The sequence below is a fragment of the Hyperolius riggenbachi genome, chromosome 1 (assembly GCF_040937935.1).
Source record: "Hyperolius riggenbachi isolate aHypRig1 chromosome 1, aHypRig1.pri, whole genome shotgun sequence".
NCBI classification, from domain to species: domain Eukaryota; kingdom Metazoa; phylum Chordata; class Amphibia; order Anura; family Hyperoliidae; genus Hyperolius; species Hyperolius riggenbachi.
In genome coordinates, this window is record NC_090646.1 from 535,867,026 (window position 1) to 535,889,257 (window position 22,232).

At 44.8% G+C, this 22,232-nt stretch overlaps 1 protein-coding gene across 3 annotated transcripts in view; it reads right to left on the bottom strand.

The window, feature by feature from the left end:
• The window catches only part of SLC12A2 (solute carrier family 12 member 2), a 155,344-nt gene that overhangs the window by 116,135 nt on the left and 16,977 nt on the right, over nucleotides 1–22,232 (bottom strand). The gene's annotated exons all lie outside the window — the stretch shown is intronic.

Sequence of the window (22,232 nt, forward strand, 5' to 3'; positions counted from 1 at the left end):
ACAGGGTATTGTGTTACAGGAATCTGATCTGACTCGTTGACAATGCTCTATTAATATCCACGGCATTAATGCAAAGCTGAATTCACCGCGGCAAAAATACAAAAACCGGCATGGATGGCACTTGTGATGCACAATGCAGCCAGTCACAACTGCTGACCATTGCAAAATAAATAGATTCAGCATTAAGGCTAGGTTCACAGTGTTCCCGGTTCTGTATTAACGTCACATACACTAAGTACAGTGAAGCATACAATGAAACGTATGCTTCCCTGTATAGGTTAACCTGTGCATTTAGAAGCAACACCTGCATGCAATGCGTTACCACAACACATTGCAACTGTAATGCTAACGCCACACAGCCTCAGGGCTGGAACCCACTAGAGCGATTTTTTGAGAGTTTAGTGAGCGTGAGAAATCGCTAGAGATTTCCCTTAACGCTCTGCTAATGTAAATGGATGGTGCAAATTCCACAGAAGCGATTGCGATTAGCAAAATCGGAAACGCAGGACATGCAGCATTTTGTTAGCATTTGCGCTTCAATGTAAAGTATATCATCACTGGCGTAATCACTCATCAAAACTTGCACGGCCGCGATTTTGCTAGCATTTTAAAGTTAATGTACACTGTAACAAAATTAAAAATAATTGAAAGGACCAATCAGACTTTAAAATGCTAATCGCTACACAACCGCTGGCAAATTTAATACACTTTTTAAAAACGCTCCCTAAAATGCTCATGAAATCGCTTACAAACTGCTCATACAAAACGCTAGCGATTACGATTAGCAATAGCGTTTTATAGTGGGTTCCAGGCCTCAATGTTAAACACTGCCTATAGCTTCACACCACCCAATATCGGCTATAAAAACAAAGATCTACATGTAGCCAATACCTAAGATTTCAAGGAGATTTGTAGTATACGGCTTGGTTCACACAAATCTGTACATTTCCGGTCCAGTCCAGTACTGTCTAGTCCTGTCCGTTTCACATCAGTTTTCTATCAGTTTGAGGACCTGTTTCCACTAGCCGCCGTGCGCCCTGCTAAACACACAGCAGCACTTCCTTCTTGTGTGAGGAGGCAGCCGAATCCCGGAAGCCTTGCCATGTATGGCTATGTTATTTGCTGCTTTCCGCACGAAAAAGTCCTGCCGTGTTGGCCGAATCGCTAAGGGAAACTATTCTGACGGCAGCCAGCACTATCCCCCAACAGCAGCATTTCCACGCACAACTTGCTTGCGGAGAAACTGCGGATTAAGCCCAATTTCTGTACCAGTGGAAACGGGCCCTTATTAACTGGATTAGAAATGTACGCAGACATAGAAACACATACAAAACTAACAGGACTGGACCTGGAATGTAAAAATTTATGTGTGAACACATCCATAGAAACGCATACAACACTGTCAAAACTGACAGGACACCTTTTTGTGTGAACCCAGCCTCAAACTTTTATTGAACAAGAATAGAGAAACCATAGTGACAGTTAAAATTGCTTGCACTATAGGTCAGAGACCACAATCTATAAACACTTCAGAGGCAAGATATTAGATGTTGCAGATTTATTGTGACATTAAAAAAAACAATTCACTGTGTCCCTGCTTGTGAACATCATATCCAGTATCTGCACCAACCACAAATAATGGGCAACAGTATCCAGATTACAAGGTGACCAGTTCATATAATAATCTGGGCCAAAAGAAATGGTTGGCACACATCCAACGTGCAGCACTTTGGCCCAGATTATTGTATGAACTGGTGAACATGTTCCAATGGTAGCCATAATTATTGTTCAAATAAAGGGTACATTTTTAAAACACACATGTCCTGTAAAAGCCTGACTGTTCATCACTTATGATTAACAGGGTGGAAACCATAGATGTAGGACCAAACCATTTCCACCTCTACATTTCATCTATTTCAGAATAAAACATAAAAACTGAACACAGTCCTAACATTTAAAGAAAGGAGGGAAAAAAATGAGACAGATAAAAGGTATGACAGGTATACTATAAATGTTTGTGCGCAAGGCAATTTTACAGGTACTTTCAAAAGTAAAATAGCACATTTTGTGCAATTCGTGAAACGTGCATTACCTATGTAACGTGTATGTTGCCAGGGTACTGTGTACTATGCTGCTTACATCACAGGTCATACTCACTGCGCAACACAGGATTGGTGTCTGAAGCAGCGGGAAAATTGCCATGTGCTCTGCGCACAGTTTTACTGTAGGTTAGTGAATACACCTCACATTTCTGAGAGGCGCAAACAGGAATACTCCCTCACAGCTCTTCTTTCAGGTTTATAATTAAGCCCTATGAATTATTCCACTGGAAAATACTTTTTACCTCTCTATGCTAGGCACACATGGTATATACTGTACAGGAATTCACCTTACGGAGGTACGGTTCACATCGTCTTGCCAATTGCCAAAATAATTCATTATTATTCTGTGGGCAGTCATAACGGGTAGATAAAGAAACATGCCTCTGCTGGTTTGTACATACAAGCCAAGAGGTGATGCTATTGGAATGCCAAGATTTATTATGTGCCAAGTTCAAACGACCTGGCCTACAACATGCTGGAGGTGCTCAAACACAATTAATTGAGCAAATAGGACATATTAGAGAGATTGAGCTATTGGCAAAAAAAAAAAAATGATAAAAACACACAACACAAAACCAAACACACAAGCTATACATTGGTGTTTAGCTACCTACATCCTAGGACTTGTCCACTTTACGTTTAAGGGATGGACAAATTAATATTGAATTTAGGAGGTCCCATGCCCACAGGGTATAGCCAAAGCTGAATGCCTTTCAGGTTGGTACTGAGTAGGGTAGAGTGCAACCTAACACCCCTCCCTACCTCTCCCCCCCCCACCCCCCCCCCCCACTTCTAGCCACCACACCCTGCATCAGGGCTGTGGAGTCGGTACAAAAATCTTCCGACTCCTCAGTTTATGAAATCACGACTTCGACTCCAACTCCGACTCCGGGTACCCAAAATGGCTCAGACTCCGACTCCTTAGTCTAATGCTTAACAGGGATGTGGATTTTGTACAAAAATCAGCCGACTACGACTCCTCAGTTTATGAAATCAACAACTCCGACTCCAACTCCGACTCCGGGTGCCCAGAATTGCCCCGACTCCAACTCAGACTCCACAGCCCTGCCCTGCATGGTTTAAACCAGTGATTGTGGAGGTCGAAGAGATGCAAATGAATTGTAGTTGATGCAGAATTCAGCAAAGTTTGCAGCTTGAACAAGGACCAATCAAATCCCACCTCCACTTTAATCGAGCAGTTTTCAAGCCACACAACATTGTGTAAATAAATTGCATAATTCTGCACCAACTCACTTAATTTGCATCTCAATAACCATCCCAAACAGTGAATTAATGAGACTTAGGAGTATGGGGTGAGGCTAGACTTATTTGGTAATCATTCTCATAAGTTTGCAGTCTATAGAATTGCATGGTCAAAGATACCCAGCTCCCCCTTCTCAAATGATGGCATGGGCCTGCAGCCAAGGCAATGACCAGGGATGGATAGGGAGCTATTGGAGTCAGTCTGGGCTCACTATGCCACAAAACACAGCAGCTCCCGAAACATAACAGCCGCATCACTTGCCAGGCAGGGAACACATCAGGCTAGAGGGTCAGTTTGCAAACTTTCCGTTTTAATAAAACTAGCTTTAAAGATTTCCACGGATCAAACTTCTATTTTACTCGTGTGATAAAAATGCAATTTCTGTCTGGGAGATGCAGGTGATATTTTTGTGCGCTACATTATTAGGTTTTCCAGAAAGAAAACCAGGTAAACATCAGATCAGACATTATTGGGTGTTTTATGAAGAGTACAAAGTCCAGCGATGATGTGTGATAAATAACCCATTTTCACCCTTCACCAGTTTACAGTAGTCAGGAAAAAAAATAAAAAATAAAGATAGGTTACTGCTCTTTGGAACATTTCCTTTAGTATTATTAAAACAATAAAAGTATAAATAAAAGCGGCCATAAAACTCATTTATGTTGACATAATAGCTCAATCAAATAAAGCTTTATAATACAACTGCCCTGTTCAAGTCTTCTACACCTCAATGCAATGAATTTTTTTATTTATCATAAAACAAATACCGGTAAGCCTCTGGTGTCAGGCACATATATATGGCCCTGCAAGTGCTCGGTAGACAAAATACCTATGGGTCCACTATATGGAGATGCTTCATAATATAGCCACTGCTCAAAAAAGTAAAGGTAACACTTAACACAATGTAACTCCAAGTCAGTCACAGGTGGAATCAAACTTAAAGTGGATCCGAGGTGAACTTTTACACATTGCATAATTGTGTTCCTTTCCTATTGTTTATAGGGCATTCCTCAAGCCAAATAATTTTTTGTTTGTTTTAATACTCGAATACCCTATAAACTAAAAAAGCCACGCCCACAGGTTTTCAGAGAGCCTTGGCAGTAGCAAGGACTCATGGGAGCTCAGTCTGGGCAGGAGAAGGGGGAGGTGTTACTAGCCATTGATTTCAGAGGCAGAGGGGAGGAGGGAGGAGGAGAGGGGATTAGGCTGATGGCTCAAGATACAGATAAGCCTGCCTCTGTGTAATGTTTACAAACAACATGGCTGCTGTCATTGTATCACAGGAATAAATAATCATATTCTATTAAAACTGTTTGCAGCTAGATTTGCTGTGTAAACCATCTAAACTTTAGATAAGATATATAGACAAGTTACTTGTGATAGTTAATTTTTCATCTCGGATCCGCTTTAAGTAGCAATACTGACAATCAATTTAACATGCTGTTGAGCAAATGAAATAGACAACAGGTGGAAAGTATAGGTAATTAGCAAGACATCCCCAATAAAGGAGTGGTTCTGCAGGTGGCGACCACAGACCTCTTCTCAGTTCCTATGCTTTCTGGCTGTTTTGGTCACTTTTGAATGCTGGCGGCGCTTTCACTCTAGTGGTGGCATGAGAAGGAGTCTACAACCCACACAAGTGGCTCAGGTAGTGCAGCTTATCCAGAATAGCACATCAGTATAAGCTGTGGCAAGAAGGTTTGCTGTGTCTGTCAACGTAGTGTACAGAGCATGGAGGCTCTACTAGGACAGGCCAGTACATCAGGCGATGGCGGAGGAGGCCGTAGGAGGGAAACAGCCCAGCAACAGGACGACTACCTCAGCCTTTATGCAAGGAGGAGCACTGCCAGAGACCTGCAAAATTACCTCCAGCGGGCCACAAATGTGCATGTGTCTGCTCAAATGGTCAGAAACAGACTCCATGAGGGTAATATGAGGGCCCGACGTCCACAGGTGGGGGTTGTGCTTACAGCCCAACATCATGCAGGGCGTTTGGAATTTGTCATAGAACACCAAGATTGGGAAATTCGCAGATCTGGGAGGAGATCCCTCAGGACATAATCTGCAACCTCATCAGGAGCATACCTAGGCATTGTACGGAGGTACAGGCACATGGAGGACACACACACACACACACGTTCTCCCCAGAACTTTTTTCCAGCCGAGTGGAATGAAAAAGTAGCTGGGTGGCATGAAAAAGTAGCCGGTTGGGGCGAGATGAAAGAATGCAGGGCCGGCACTACTCTGCTTACAACAGAGAAGGAGGTGAGCCGATGACAGCCGGGTGCTCACGAAAACTAGTCGGGTGGAGCACCTGGCTAAAAGACCCTGAGGAGAACACTGGACACACACCCACAACTACTGAGCCTCATTTTGTCTTGTTTTAAAGGACATTACAACAAAGTTGGATAAGCCTGCAGCGTTGGGTTGATAAATTTGATTTGCATTCATAATTTGTGAGTGATTTCGTTGTCAGCATATTCAACTATTCACAGAACGAAGTATTAATAAAAATATTTCATTCATTCAGATCTAGGAGGTCTTATTTTTGTGTACCCTTTATTTTTCTAAGCAGTGTATATTCCCGACAAGGTACCGACAAGACAGAAGCTGTCAACTTCCATGTCTAGAAATAAACTTTCAGGCAGAAAAATAAAACAGCATGGTTATTATGTTTTGTACTATACATACACATTTCTCTCATGTCACATGTCGTCTCAGGTACACTAAGTTTCAGCCAACACAGCCTTTTAGCAAATCGAACAAGATGTGTGGACACAAAGGTCTTTGAGGAAAGGGACTGCTCACTCAGCCTTAGGCCACATACACACATCAGACCATAGTCTTTTGAAAATGAAAGATCACAGACCAATCTTACCACCCTTCATATAGTATGAGAGCCATACTCTACACAGTCTTTTCTATGGAGCTGAACTCCACATCAGAAAAAAATCTTTGCAAGATGCTGCACACACAGATGCTGTACAGACACAAAAGATCAGTATCTGCAAAAGATCTGTTCCTGCCAAAAATCCATTCCTGCAAATTGCAATGATAGTCTATGAGATCTGCAGATCATCATACACACATGATTTAACTGACATTCATCTGCAGATCCGCAGATCTGAAAATCCATCCTGGTGGATCTGATCTGCAAATGAATGTCAGTTAAATCATGTGTGTATGATGATCTGCAGATCACATAGACTATCATTGCAATTTGCAGGAATGGATTTTTGGCAGTAACAGATCTTTTGCAGATACTGATCTTTTGTGTCTGTGCAGCATCTTGCAAAGATTTTTTTCTGATGTGGAGTTCAGCTCCATAGAAAAGACTGTGTAGAGTATGGCTCTCATACTACAAGAAGGGTGGTAAGATTGGTCTGTGATCTTTCATTTTCAAAAGACTATGGTCTGATGTGTGTATGTGGCCTTAGATGGTCAAGATGATGCTAAAAATTCCAGCATGAAAGAAGATTTTATGCAAATTCGATGCAGCTTGGAATCTGCCCAATTAAAATTTGACAGGAAGTTCGACGTGACCCAGTTCCCAGCTTCATGTAATTTGCAAGACATTTGCATGGAAACTGAATAATTAGCATCTCATTTGACATTTCTATATAGCCTGTCTACTCGCTGCAGAGATAACCAGTGGACCAGAGTCCACACAATGTCTGAATGCAGAACTTACATTTAAGGTTATTATTTGCGCTTGGAAAGCTGCAACTGAGTACAGTAACCTTTTAAAAAGAAAATTGCACAGCAGAGAAACAATTCTAGTTTATAGTATTCGCTCTATTAGGCTGCCTAAATATAAATCATGTTTGCAGGACGCATTGTTTTTCATAGCAACATGTAAAATAGCATTTTACAAGTCATTTTATGCAATGTGGCATTTAGAAAGTAATTAAAGCCTTATGTCAAAACATCCGAACGCAATTGCTAATTCGCACTTGAAAACCTGCTGTGGCAGCTTTTCTTAGATATAGCTGCTGTTCTAAGCTTCTTCCTCTTACTGGCATATAGCAGCCACTTCTTTCCCCTTTTCTTTAAAGGGAACCTAAAGCAAGAGGCATATAGAGGCTGCTTTCACAGTGGGACGTTACAGGATCACGTTAGAGCAGCCTGTAACGCAGCCCACCGAACAGCAATGAAAAATCAATGGGCTGTTCACAGTGCACACGTTGCGTTACATTGTAACGCAGCACGTTTAAAGAAAGTGCTGCATGCTGTAAGTTATATCGGCTTTAGCCGCGCTAGGCTGTTTGCACATGCTTAGTGATGGTTTTTTTTTTTTGTTTTTTTTGTTTTTTTTTTTTAGAAGGAGAGGAGGAGGGGAGAGTCAGCTATTGTTAGCCACATGGCTAATTAATATTCACTGCACTGCTGTGTAGTGATGGGAAGTTCAGCTCGATTCATTGAAAAGAGCCGGACTTCCCATCACTAGGTTCAGTCCTGCTGCTTTGAATCGATTCTGAACAGTAGAGATAGGAAGTGTGGCTCTTTTCAATGAATCGATACATTGAAAAGAGCCGGACTTCCCATCACTTCTGCTGTGTTTTCTTCCTGGAGCGGCCGCTGATTGGCTGGCGGGACCACGTGATGCGGAGTGTTCCGATCTCGTGGTCCCCGCAAGGTAGGAGACAAAAAAGGCGCACCAACAGCCGCACAACGCGGCTCACTCTGGCGTCCACCTCCAACACCGCCATGCGTTGCGTTAGGCGCACGTTATGCGACCTTAATGTCCCCTAAAACGCAACATCTTGGTGGGAAAGAGGCCTTAAACAATGCATATTACCTGGCAGTCCTGCTGATCTGCCTGTAATACTTTTAGCCATAGAACCTGAAGAAGTATGCAGATCAGGTGCTCTGACCGAAGTCTGACTGGGATTAGCCGCATGCTTGTTTCAGGTGTGCGATTCAGACACTACTGCAGCCAAAGAGATCGGAAGGAAAGCCAGGCAACTGGTATTGCTTAAAAGGAAATAAATATGGAAGCCTCGCTTTAGGTTCCCTTTAAATAGATCAACTTATGTGAAGACAGCTGAGACAGCCATGATCTAGAAAGAGAAGTTCTGGTATGTTTAACACAATAATGATTATTATTAGTTTTATATGCCACCAGGTGCTTTAGGAAGCCATGTTATGGTCTTTTTTTTTTTTTCTTTTTGCATTATCATGTGTATGTTTAGTCGTGCATTTAGGAATAACCTTTAAGTCACTCAACAAACAGATAACGTAACAGCTAACGTCTGTCATTTGAGACCAACACAACAACAACAAAAAAAGTGCAAAGTGCTTGTTTTGTTGAGAAGCTAATCATACCTGTGACACAATGAGTTTTCCATACGGAAAATATTTAAATGCAGCTTACCGAGTCCACTGAGGGTAAACCTCCATCTGCACATTAACGAAAGCACTGAATAAAAATATGCCTATTTCATATATTAAAGAGGCACTGTGGTGACGTTAGAATGCAGTAAATTATTCAGTATACCAACTTTTAAAGTAATCCTGTTTTCAGCATTAGAAACACTTGCTATATCTATATATTGGTATGAAGTCCCCCATCTCCCAGTGATGCTTAGACTAGGCCATTTAGCCACGTGGAAATCTCCTCTCAGAGCATTCTGGTAAACCAGGTATATTGTCAATGGCTTCGGAATTCTCAGAAACAAACATTCTGAAACATTCTGGGTAGCACAGTGGTGTAGTGGTTAGCGCTCTTGCCTTGGCAGTGCTGGGTCCCTGGTTCGAATCCCACCCAGGTCAACATCTGCAAAGAGTTTGTATGTTCTCCTCATCTCTATGTGGGTTTCCTCCGGGTACCCCAGTTTCCTCCCACCTTCCAAAAACACAGATAAGTTAATTGGCTTCCCCCTAAAAGTGGCCCTAGACTATGAAACATACACTACACGATACATACATAGATAGGGATTAGTAGAAAGAGAGGAACAGTCGGAGCACCAGCTCATGCACATAGGGATTTATTGCAGTCGTATAGGCGTACAGGCATTCCAGCAAGGTTACATGAGAGAGAGAGAGATACACAGGCCTTACAGCCGTTTCACGGCAACTGCCGCTTCCTCAGAGACCACAGGTCTCAGGTACAGAGCGGCTCAGTGTGGTTTTGATGCAGTTAAGCTGTATGCTCCTTTTTGATTGGCCTGATGAAGCGGGATTGAGCCCGTGAAACGCGTTGCCTATTTTTACTGTGGCGTATAAATAAATAGTTGTTTGACTGTTGATGCCATAGTCCTTCCTTTGTTTGCTTTGTCTGCATGGATGGGATAGGCCCACCACTGCCCCATCGGTTTTAAGCTCGTTTAAGTGACTTTTATTCTATTGGCGCCTCTGGAAAGCTTCTACATACTTTCTGAATAGGGCTGACTCAACACTCAACACAAGCTAGTCAAGAGGGAATTAGTTAGAGGGAATTGTAGACAGTGGAGGACAAACCCAGACAGAAAGTTTGGTTAGCTCTACAGTAGACAAATACACAGGAACAGGAAAAGGTGGGAAGCTGAACTGCCCAGTAAGCGCACAGCTCAGCTGTCCGTATGCATGAGGAGTCAGGTAGTACAGGCACCAGCTGTCCATAAGAGGAGTCAGGTAGCACAGGCACCAGCTGTCCATATGCAAGAGGAGTCAGGTAGCACAGGCACATACAAGATGCATGTCACCATGTGGAGGCTGCTAGCATGAGGCCTTAGATACCGTGTTCTTCCCAGAATTTTTATAGCCGGATGGCATGAAAAAGTAGCTGGGTGGGGCGTGATGGGGGATTGCAGGGCTGGTGCATTTGAACAATCAGATCATTTCCATTGATGGGCACAATCGATTATGAACGATAATAAAAATAGTCGTCCGACTATTTTCATCTAACCAAAATTTAGATTTTCTTGTTGGTTGTGATAGATAGAACATTGGTTCATTCATAGTGTAGTGAACAATATATTACGATATTTCACTTCCGATCGTTAGAAATTCTGTTCCGATTGTTAGAAATTGGATCGTTCATGGCCACATTTAGAGCCTCTTCTGGTCAGAATACTGGAACAAAAGGCAGACGAAGCAGGTAATGGCAACAGAGAGCACAATATGCTACATGGTGCTGGTTTATAAATGAAGTAAGAGCTGTAACACAATGGTTATCAGTGCAAGAGGTGGAATTCAAGGATGATGGAAAATTAAACTTCCCAGTAGGTAAACCCAAGTCTTCCACTGGCCTTGAACTGTTAAATAAACCAGTCTGAGTCAAGAAAAGGTTGTAATACTATCAGCCTGCTGACTTGGAGCACATTGAATAATACGCAAGCACAACGTTTACATTTTAATCAAGTGGCAGGCCTTGAAATACATGTGAAGGTTGCACAAAATAGAATTAACCTGATGACGAAGTTGAAGGCCAAGACTGGCCAAAGACGTAAAACGAGTGCTGAAAGGCAGCCAGTGCTAAAGCAGACAACAGCAGTGTACTTCTCTGCAGAACTTCTGAGGAGATCTGCTGGCAGGAGTCCCTGACATCCTACACACACACTGAGCGGCCATCCAATCTCCCAGCATCTACTCATCACCATCAGGATTACTGTATATTAGTAGGCGCTTGTCAACTGAACAAAAAAGCAATTAGAGTAATAGGGACTAGTTGTGGAAAGACAGTATTATGTCAGCACTACACACAGAATGCTTTAAAGGAAAATGTCACTGTAAATAGTTTTCCATAAACCTCCAGGATATCCATTCCAAAAAAAAAAAAAAAAAAAAAAAAAAAAAACTTCCTGTGACCTGTAGTGGTCCACTGTGTACCCCTCACATTATGTACATTTACTATAAGCAGCCCTGGCTGTTGTCACAAAAGGATCCTAATGAAAGATGAAAATGCAGTTGTGGACATCCCACATTTCTTAACGTGTAACTGTCAGGCATAAAATCAAAAATCAAGTCTTTATTTTTATCTGGTAAACAAGTAATACGGATGCTAACCAGGCAATGCAAAAGTTTAAATCACTATTACTTTTCTTGTTGATAAATGATCATGCCCCAGTTTACCTGACTTATGTGGTACACACAAAATTTGGTACACAAAAAGAAAGTTGCAGGGCATACTGGGTTGTCCTTTTTTGCTGCCCTATGTCCCCTCAGACTTACCTAATGCTGCCTGATTGGCTAAAGCCTCTTTCCCTCCTATTTCCCCTCCCACACCACTGTTCCTCTCTTATTGGCAAGTATTTCTCATGCTGAGACAATGCACTTTCTATAGTGTAATGCTGGGAATACACAAGTCGATCCGGCGGCTTGATTAGCCGGGCGGATCGACTTCCGCCGTGTCCCCGCACGTCCCAGCCGCCGCCCGAATCGATTCTCGCTCGTCCCCGAAGGCGCTTCCTTATCTTCCGCTCGATTCCCCGCTATTGTCCGCCCGTGGGGATCAAGCGGGGAATCGATCCGGCGGGTCATCGGACCTGTTGGAAATTATCAATCGAGCCATCAGCGGCTCGATTGATAAGGGAAAAACAACCCGAGAATGCCCAGCATAAGTCGGGCAACGTATACACAATCAGGCAGGGAGGAAATTACATCAGGATTGGCTTCAAAATAGCCACACTTAAAATGGGAAATGCTAAGAAGGATTTTCTCTTTTCTTACTGTAGAAAAATCACTAAACTCAAAACGTGGACAGTGCAATATATATGTTGTGCAATCAGAGCAAGTATTTATCTACTTCTATATGTGGATTTTTTTCTGAGATAGTATGGCTGACAGCTCCTCTTTAAGACGGCACAGCCTGTTCTGGTCTTAAGGGGTCCATAACAGTCCAGTCCAGGTTAATTAGCTCTGCTGAGACACAAATTACCTCGCCTGTAAATGTGGTTTCCTGCAACCACTGTTGGTGGGCCCTGAGGACAGGGTTGGGGAACTCTGCTCTGTAGCAATGCCTGAAATGAAAGTTTGTAGGCTTCTAAAATTCAACCCCTTTGTATTTCTTAAATTGTGATAGCAAAGGCTTATCTCACTGTAAGAACTTTTTTTTTACTGCCTGTGTGAGTTTTTTCAAGTATCAAAATATTTCCTTAAGGCTGCTTACACACCAAGACGTTACAGGCGCACGTTAGTGCGCCTGTAACGCTCCCCCAACGCACAGCAATGTAACACAAGTGGGCTGTTCACACAGCCCACGTTGCGTTACATGTAACGCTGCACGTTCTGTGCAAAGTGCAGCATGCTACGGCGTTGGAGCGGCTATAGCCGCGTTAGACTGTTTGCACATGCGCAGTGGGGGGCGGAGGAGGCGGGGAGAGACAGCTACAGTAGCCGCGCACATGGCTACTTAATATTCACTGCACTGGCGGGCGCTGATTGGCCGGCGGGACCACGTGATGCGGAGTGTCTCGCTCCGCATCACGTGGTCCCGCTGGCCAATCAGCGCCACTCTGGGAGACATTATAGGACTCGAGCCGCCTAACGCGGCTCACTCTACCATCGGCTCTTGCAGCACCATACGTTGTGTTAGGTGCACGTTATGAGACCTTAACGTGCCACCTAATGCAACGTCTTGGTGTGCAAGAAGCCTAAAACAATTTTTCAAGCAGGCACTCAAAGAAGCAGCACTGTAACATTGCATTTTTACAGGTAATAAATAAAATGAAACCACTGTAAATGTTACAGTTTGTTCACAAGAAACAACTTGAACCAGTGAAATGACAGCAAATAAATGGTTGGACTTCAGAATTGTATTTGTACGACTTTCAACCTACAATTTGTAGCTCCTTTAAAAAAAAAAAAAATAATGAACTTTTGCATAAGCTAGATATTTTGCATTATTTGAGGCTTTTGGACTATTTGCATTGTAAGGTAATATGATGCGATTTTTGAACCAGCGTCTATACTTTAAATAGCAGCTTATTTAAGAGCAAGGTGAATATATAAAAGAACATCGCTTTGAAACAAAGGCATGCCAGGACATATCTGCATAGTATGTGTTCTAGTGCTTGTGTAGGTTTCCTTAGGGCCCTTTTACACTTAATCAGTTGCTCTCAGTTATAACTGAAAGAAAACTGATTTTCTGATTTTCAAAGTAAAGCCCATGTTTTCCTATGGCCTCTTTTACACTTAAAGAGACACTGAAGCGAGAATAAATCTCGCTTCTTGTCTCATAGTCAGCGCTAAAACGCCGCTATCCCGCGGCTAAACGAGGGTCCCTGACCCCCCCCCCCCCCCCTGCAAAATCTACGACCAACTTGGTTGTAGATTTTGCTGCTCTTGAGGCAGGGCTAACGGCTGCAGCCCTGCCTCACACGAGTCTATCAGCGGCGCATCGCCGCCTCTCCCCCGCCCCACTCAGCGAAGGAAGACTGAGAGGGGCGGGGGAGAGGCGGAGATGCGCGCTGACAGACGCGCGTGAGGCAGGGCTGCGGCCATTAGCCCTGCCTCAATCAGGAAGTGATCCCCCGCTGCACGGAGGGCAGGGCTAACGGCTGCAGCCCTGCCTCTCAGCGCCATCTATCAGCGGCGCATCGCCGCCTCTCCCCCGCCCCACTCAGCGAAGGAAGACAGAGGGGCGGGGGAGAGGCGGAGATACGCGCTGACAGACGCGCGTGAGGCAGGGCTGCGGCCATTAGCCCTGCCTCAATGCGGAAGAGGGGATGCGCTGTACGGAGGGGATTTCGGGGGGTAAGGGACCCCCGTTTAGCCGCGGGATAGCGGCGTTTTAGCAGGGGCACACATGTCCCTGCTGACTATGAGGTCTGAAGCGAGATTTATTCTCGCTTCAGACTCTTTAACGGAAATCTTCTTCCCAATGCCCTGCTATGGAAAAAACACATACCAAGACGCACTAACGCATACTAACGCACACCAACTGATTAAGTGTAAAAGGGGCCTTACAGTACTCTGGTTTCTTTCAACAGTCCAAAACCAGCCTTAGGGCCATTTTACACTTAAAGAAAACCTGAACTGAAAATTAAAAGTCAAAATAGGCATACACAAGTCATACTTACCTTCCATGTAGTCTACTCCTCAGCGTCTCTTTCCTGTCCCGTGTCCTGTTTGTTCACTGTGATCAACGGGAATTTTCCGTCCTCCATTTTGAAAATGGCCATTACTAATAACCGCTTTCTGGTCAGCACACAGTTAAACTGTAACATCGACCACTTGAGCCATAGGGAAACATGGACATTACCAGGTACATCAGTTTTCCTCTCAGCTATAACTGACAGCAACTGATATTTTATTGACAGCAACTGATATTTCATATCTGACAAAATATTGTCAGAACTGGAAGGGATTATTGTCAGAAGAAAATGGTGAGCTCCTGAGAGGAACTGATGGCAAGGTAACTATGTAATGTACATTTGAAGTGACCTCATGTGTTTATTTTAAATATTTTTACTCAGTACAGGTCCTCTAATCAGTTGCTCTCAGTTATAACTGAAAGAAAACTGATTTTCAAAGTAATGCCCATGTTTTCCTATGGCACCTTTCACACTTAATGCGTTTGAAAGGTTTTTCACAATGCACTGCTATGGAAAAAATGCATACTAACGCGTACCACCGCGCACTAACACACACCAACTGATTAAGTGTAAAAGGGCCCTTAGGCTCAGTTCGGTGTAGTGTCCGCTCTGATGGTCTGCTGTGGTCCGGCTGTAGCCGTGGTATAGGAGCGTTCACTGCCGGAATGTCTGTACTAAGCTCAAGTGGGAACACAGCCTTAAAGTGGACCTGAGCTCTTGCACTGGACAGAAGGAAAACATATAGACGTGCTCCCTGTATGTGCTGAAAGAGTTCAGCCTGTCTAATTCCCCCTCATCTGTGACAAGGCACAAGTTGTAATTTGATCCTTTAGCTGTGTCAGCTGACTGCCACGGCAGAAAGCCCATTTGTAAACAATGTTAAAAATATGTCTGCTTCCATGAAGTCAGGAAGTAAACAAACTGCAGATTTATTGCACGATTTTTATCAGCTGTAACAAATGTTTTTCTTTAAAGGTTATTATGTTGTTGCATATCTTTTACAGCAGAGAAGAAGTTCTGCGTTCAGGTCCGCATTAAAGAAGCATCTCAGGTTCCATACTTACATGGGGCTTCTTTAGGGCTCGTTCACAGTAAGGGCATTTTTGCCCTTTTTTCAGAATCGTCCTAAAAACGCTGGTCAATGATTCCCTACGAGAGAGTTCATATCTGAGCGGTTTGTTTACGATCCAATCTGCTCAGCAAATCGCTGCCTGTACCTTTGAGACGATTCCGCCTCAATGGAAGGTATAGGAAAGGCATTTAGCCTTTGACACATGCTAGATGAACCTTGGCCGAAGAAACCAATAACAACCACATCTGCTGAGATTCTGGCATGTGTACAGTGGTGCACTACGACACCTCGGTTGGCGTCTACATTTCCTGATTGCTTCATCCAAATGCTGGCCGAGAGCATTGTTCTATTTCTCCCGAATCATCCCGGCCGCTGTATGACATCACACCAGTGTCGCTCTGTCGGGCCTCTGCCCCACCATATACCAACAGAACACGCCGCCGGCCTGCAGGCTAGGGATGCATCTGTACAGCCTCGGCCCTGAAAGGTTACCCAAGGCAGTGTTCCCCAACCCTGTCCTTAAGGCCCACCAACAGTGCATGTGTTGTGGAAATCCACTGAGGTAGTTAATCAGCTCTGCTGAGACACTAATTACCTCACCTGTGATCGGGTGTGGTTTCCTGCAAAACATACACTGTTGGTGGGCCTTGAGGACAGGGTTGGGGAACTCTGACCTATGGGACTTGATACCAATCCCCGCTGGACTATATGCCTCATACATTTCTACAAGGCATTACTGCAAGTTATCTCATGCCAGGTAGGAGTGCCTTATAGCTTGCCTGCATTTATTCTGGGAAACAAAGGAGAACTTACTATGCAGGTGCAGAAAACCTTTAAACTGCAATGCTTTGCCTCTCTACCACAAACGGTTAAATACAAACCTTTTTTACTCGACCAGGGTGACTTAGATGACTGAAACCAGATTTCCATTCACACAGTTCAAAAACATGCCTTCCTAATCTCAAGGAAATATGAAAGGCTAATAACAAGAAACTAGAGATAGACTGAATTGTGAGGTCAACCTGATATGCATGGAGTTGTTCTCTAGACACAAGTACTAAACAAAATGCATAATATTGAGTCACCGGTCTCTTGTACTGGACTCTTGCAAAACAGTTTAAAATACATCCAAAATGTCTGCACTATGTATAGAATGAACAGGATTCTACGGTTTTATTTGGTAAAACTGGGTGAAGTTTCAGCTTGCTTTTTATCCTAGTGCCAGGTGTCCCTGAGGCAGGAAGTGAATGGTATCAGAGCTGTGACAAAGACAGAAATAAAATTACTTTTAGCACCTTGGCAAAATTTTGATTTTTCTCCATTTTAGGGCTCTTTTCCACTGCAAACCGCCATTGCATTGCACCCATTGAGGGACATCACATGGCAGCGGGGAGAACAACGCGATTCACTGGGCTGTTCGCTGCCCGAAGTGTCGGAGGACGTGTTAATAATCATCCAAATACAAAAGATCCACTTTTTTGCTTTCAGCCCAAAATTAAAATCTTCTCAAACAATTCGGACTGTATTTGCACAAATGACTTATAACAGCCATGTAAAAGATAACGGCATAACGATAACAGCAGCCAAGCTCTGAGTCTGTGGTGATACTTCAGATATCAGGAGGAGATTTTTAAAACATCACTGAGTGCTCTTTCACACTAGGAGCTGATCCAAGCGTTTTGACGGATCGCTCCTGGGATGCATTTAGAAAGGCAACATGAAAGTCTATTTGACTTAGAACTACCGCCGCTGATCTGCGTCGCACCGCAACTTCCCACCAGGTCAAAATGCGTTCACAAAAATCGGCTTCATGCACGCGTTATCTAATGTGAAAGAGCCCTGAGCCCACTAACACAGTTGTGTCCGCTTCTGTTTTTTTTTTTTTTTTTTAATCATCTGTAACATTGATGTATAACTGAAAGGCAAACACAACTAAGTCAGTGGGCGCAGGCCCTCAGGGACCATGTAGTGTGTACCTAATCTAAGAGGGGGGGGGGGGGGGGGGGAGATGGGACACAGAGGCATGGTCTCTGCCTAATGACATGGCTCTGTGTCTCCCAACCGCCGCTCTCTGCCCCTGCCCCCGAGTTTAGCAACAATGTCTCTCAGTGCAGCGCTGTGATCCAGAGGTCACAAAAGTGAAAGTGGGCCACTGCGGTCCACAGGTGAGGCTGTGTTTGCGGCTACCTTATCTGCTCAGCCACGGGGATAAGGTAGCCTACTTTTTTTTTTTGCATTTTTTGAGCCCACCTTGGGCTCCCTTTAAAGGGAATCTGAAGTGAAATTATACTTATGATATAATGATTTGTATGTGTAGTACAGCTAAGAAAACATTAGAAGCAGAGATAGTCTAATATTGTTTCCAGTAAAGGAAGAGTTAAGAAACTCTAGTTATCTATGCAAATAAGCCACTAATCTCTCAGACTTTCAAAATCGCAGAGAGCTCTGTTTTCTGAAGCTTATTACCGTATATATTCGCATACAAGCCGTATTTTTGACCCCCAAAAAAGGGGGTCAAAAGTTGGGGGGGGGGGGGGTCAGCTTGTATGCGAGTCTTTCCTGGTGGTCTAGTGGTCCGCACCCCGCTCCCGCTTTTACCTGCTTAGGCAGCGGCAGCTGTATCAGCTGTATCACAGCAGCGTGCCCGACGCTGCTGCTGTGACGATGCAGGGGGCAGGAAAGAGCGCGGCTCCCTGTAGCGGCGATCTGTATCTCCGTTACCAGGGGAACCGCTCTTTCCTGCCCCCTGCATCGTCACAGCAGCAGCGCCGGGCGTGCTGCTGTGATACACTCTGCAACTGAACATGAGAAGGGGAACGCGGATTAGGAAGCGGCCGCTGCCTAAGCAGGTAATAGCAGCGGCGGCCGCGGGGGGAGCTCTATACTGGGGCACTACTTACCTATACTTGGCATTTTACTAGCCATACTGGGGCACTATACTAGCCATACTGGGGCACTATACTAGCCATACTGGGGCACTATACTAGCCATACTGGGGCACTATACTAGCCATACTGGGGCACTATACTAGCCATACTGGGGCACTATACTAGCCAAACTGGGCACTATACTAGCTAAACTGGGCACTATACTAGCTAAACTGGGCACTACCTACCTATACTGGGCACTATACTGGCTAAACTGGGCACTTTACTAGCAATACTGGGCACTACCTAGCTATACTGGGCGCTATACTGGGCACTATACCGGCTATACTGAGCACTACACTAGCTATACTGGGCACTATACTAGCTATACTAAGGCACTACCTACCCATACTGGGCACTATACTAGCTATACTGGGACACACTGGGGGGCTGCACAAATCCAGTATTTCCTACCCCCAGCTTATATGGGGGTCAATCATTTTTCCCTGGTTTTTCAGGGAAAAGTTGGGGGGTCGGCTTATATGCGGGTCGGCTTATGTGCGAGTACATACGGTATATCAACTGTCGGTCACTGTATTTTTTTTTTTTTTTTTCTGCAGAGGAAAGTTCAAAAGTTCACTGGCCTGCTCTGTGAAATAATTTAGAATGCTGAGTAGTGTGTAAACTGCAAATATTAGAGAACGATGCAATGTTATAAGAAAACTATATAACTGAAAATAAAAATATAAGACTATTTGCTACTAATGTTCTAGTAATTATCTGTACTACACAACCAATTCATTATATCCATTTTTTTTGCTTCAGTGTCACTTTAAAGTCCCATTCACACTTGAGCGTTTTGCCAGTGATTTCGGCAAAACACTCAAACGCTAGCGCTTTTGAAAGCGCAAGTGCAATGAAACTCTATGGGCCCGTTCTTACTTGGGCAATTTGCGCTAATTGCCGCAAATCGCCCAAAACCGCTAAACGCAAACACGTAGCCTGCACCATTTTCAGGCGATTTCCCGACTATCGCGTTTTAGTGCCATAGAAGCGCTAAACGCGATCGCGGAAAAAAAATCTCCAAGTGTGAATGGTGATTTTTTCCCCCGTTAATCGCGCAAAATCGCCCTAACAAACCGCTAGCAAAAGCGCTAGCGTTTTGCGATCAGCAAGTGTGAATGGACCCTAAACTACAAGAAAAGGGCATCAGTCCACCATATACTTGCACTGACAGAAATTAATACCGTAATAAAGAACAACTTACATGTTTAAAAAGTACACCAAAACTTTACAGGGCACTTTAACCACCAGGAAAAAGTACCAGTGCATGGCTGTATTTTATACACATGGAAACATTTACATGTGATGGAATCTTAAAACACTTAAAGGGATACTGTAGGGGGGTCAGGGGAAAATGAGTTGAACTTACCCGGGGCTTCTAACGGTCCCCCCGCAGACATCCTGTGTTGGCGCAGCCACTCACCGATGCTCCGGCCCTGCCTCCGGTTCACTTCTGGAATTTCAGACTTTAAAGTCTGAAAACCACTGCGCCTGCGTTGCCGTGTCCTCGATCCCGCTGATGTCATCAAGAGTGCACAGCGCAGGCCCAGTATGGTCTGTGTCTGCGCAGTACACTCCTGGTGACATCAGCGGGAGCGAGGACACGGGCGTGCAGGCGCAGTGGTTTTCTGACTTTAAAGTCAGAAATTCCAGAAGTGAACTGGAGGCGGGGCCGGAGCATCGGTGAGTGGCTGCGCCAACACAGGATGTCTGCGGGGGACCGTTAGAAGCCCTGGGTAAGTTCAGCTCATTTTCCCCCGACCCCCCTACAGTATCCCTTTAAGACCTGGTTGCAGTCACTCTCAATAAGTGGAAGCATTTTCTGTTGTGTATATATAAAAACTACACATACAAATTCAGGTTAAATTGTGGCAAACACAGGAGTGCTTGAATGTGCTGTGTGTTTACAGTACACAGAGCATAGCTTCTAGAAAATTTCAACCTGGAAGCTCTGCTCTAAACAATTTGGAATAACCTGCAGACCTGGAGCAAGAGGTCTCTGCAAACAGACCTGGGGATATTTGAAAAGGAAGCATTGAGGATGAACAGAACACAAAATATTTACCTCCATTGGCCCTTTCAAACTCAAGTAAAAGGATGTTAACCAGATGCAATTAAAGTGAACCTAAACTGACAAAAAAAAGTTTCACTTACCTGGGACTTCCACCAGCCCCCTGCAGCCGCCCTGTGCCCGCGCAATCACTGAACAATCCTCCAGTTCCCAGCAGCTCCCTAGTTTAGTTTTTGATGTGTGGCCTTGGTCCGCATGCCTCCTGATCGCACTCCTGTGCTATGAAAACATCTCTACTGTGCATGCACAGATCACTCCCGGTGATGGGAGAGTGATCGAGGACATGCACAGCCAAGGCCGTGCATGCGCAGCGGCCCCATCCACTCGCCAGTCAGCTGGCCAGAAGAAGGTCGCTGCGGTGGACTGGAGGAACACTTCGTCGCAGCTCAGGCACAGGGTGGCTGCAGTGGGCTTGTAGAAGCCCCAGGTAACTTTTTTTGTCAGTTTAGGTTCACTTTAATTCCAAGTTGATACAAATATTACGTAAACTCATACAACTTAAAAATGGACCAATTAAACACATTAGCAGTTGCATTTGATTGGTCCATTTTCAAGCTTGAAAATGTTCCAATAAATGTGCATCTTATTGTTAATCCTAAATCTGGTATGATTAGATCACTAGCATAACAGACAGAGAAAAAAAAAAAAAAAAAAGTCCCACAAATTTTTGGAGTTACCGTATTTTTCGGACTAGAAGACGCAGATTTAGAGGACAGATAGGAGGGGGAAAAAATACTAAACCTGGTGCATCTATGGTGCAGGGGCGTCTTATGGACCTTTTCCCCCCAAACTGTCTTTAAGCTACACTTCCCAGCTATGATACACATATACACACACACACACACACACACACACACACACACACACACACACACACACACACACACACACACACACACACACACACACTGCACTACACTACACTAACAACTGATGACCTCCAGCTACACAAACCTCTGATGTCTACCAGCTACACTACACTAGCAGCGGAAGATCTCGCCTGATCCTACAGCCATGCTCTTCTCCTCCGCTGCGTGCTCATGTCTTCTGAGAGCACGGTCCTTCACACATCACAACTCCAGCCACTGCACTCCACGTCCCCTCAGTCTCCATCTACAGTTGCCGCACATCTGCTGCTGTACACGCACCATCCTTCCTAGTTGCTGTTACTGTGTGACCTGATGGCCCACATCATGCGTGACCCCAGCGCACGTGTTGTCAGTTCACACAGTAACAGGGCAACAGAACTATGAAGGACGCCATAACCAGGAAGGAGGGCCCATGTACAGCAGCAGGAGGCCAAGTTCTGGGGAAGAAAAGGTGCTTCCTGAAAAATAGGGTAGAGAGAGTCTGAAGCGAGAATAGATCTCGCTTCAGACCTCATAGCTAGCAGGGGCATGCGTGCCCCTGCTAAAACGCCGCTATAGCGCGGCTTAACGGGGGTCCCTGTCCCCCCAAACCCCCTCCGTGCAGCGGGGGAGCGCTTCCTGGTTGGGGCAGGGCTAACCGCCGCAGCCCTGCCCCATGCGCGTCTGTCAGACGCGTATCTCCGCCTCTCCCCCGCCCCTCTCAGTCTTCCTTCACTGAGAGGGGCGGGGGAGAGGCGGCGATGCGCGTCTGATAGACGCGACTGGAGGCAGGGCTGCGGCCGTTAGCCCTGCCTCCAGGAAGACAATCCCCACGACCAACTTGCCGACCATCTTTTGCGGGGGGGTGGGTTGGGGGTGAAGGGACCCCCGTTTAGCCGCGGGATAGCGGCGTTTTAGCAGGGGCACACG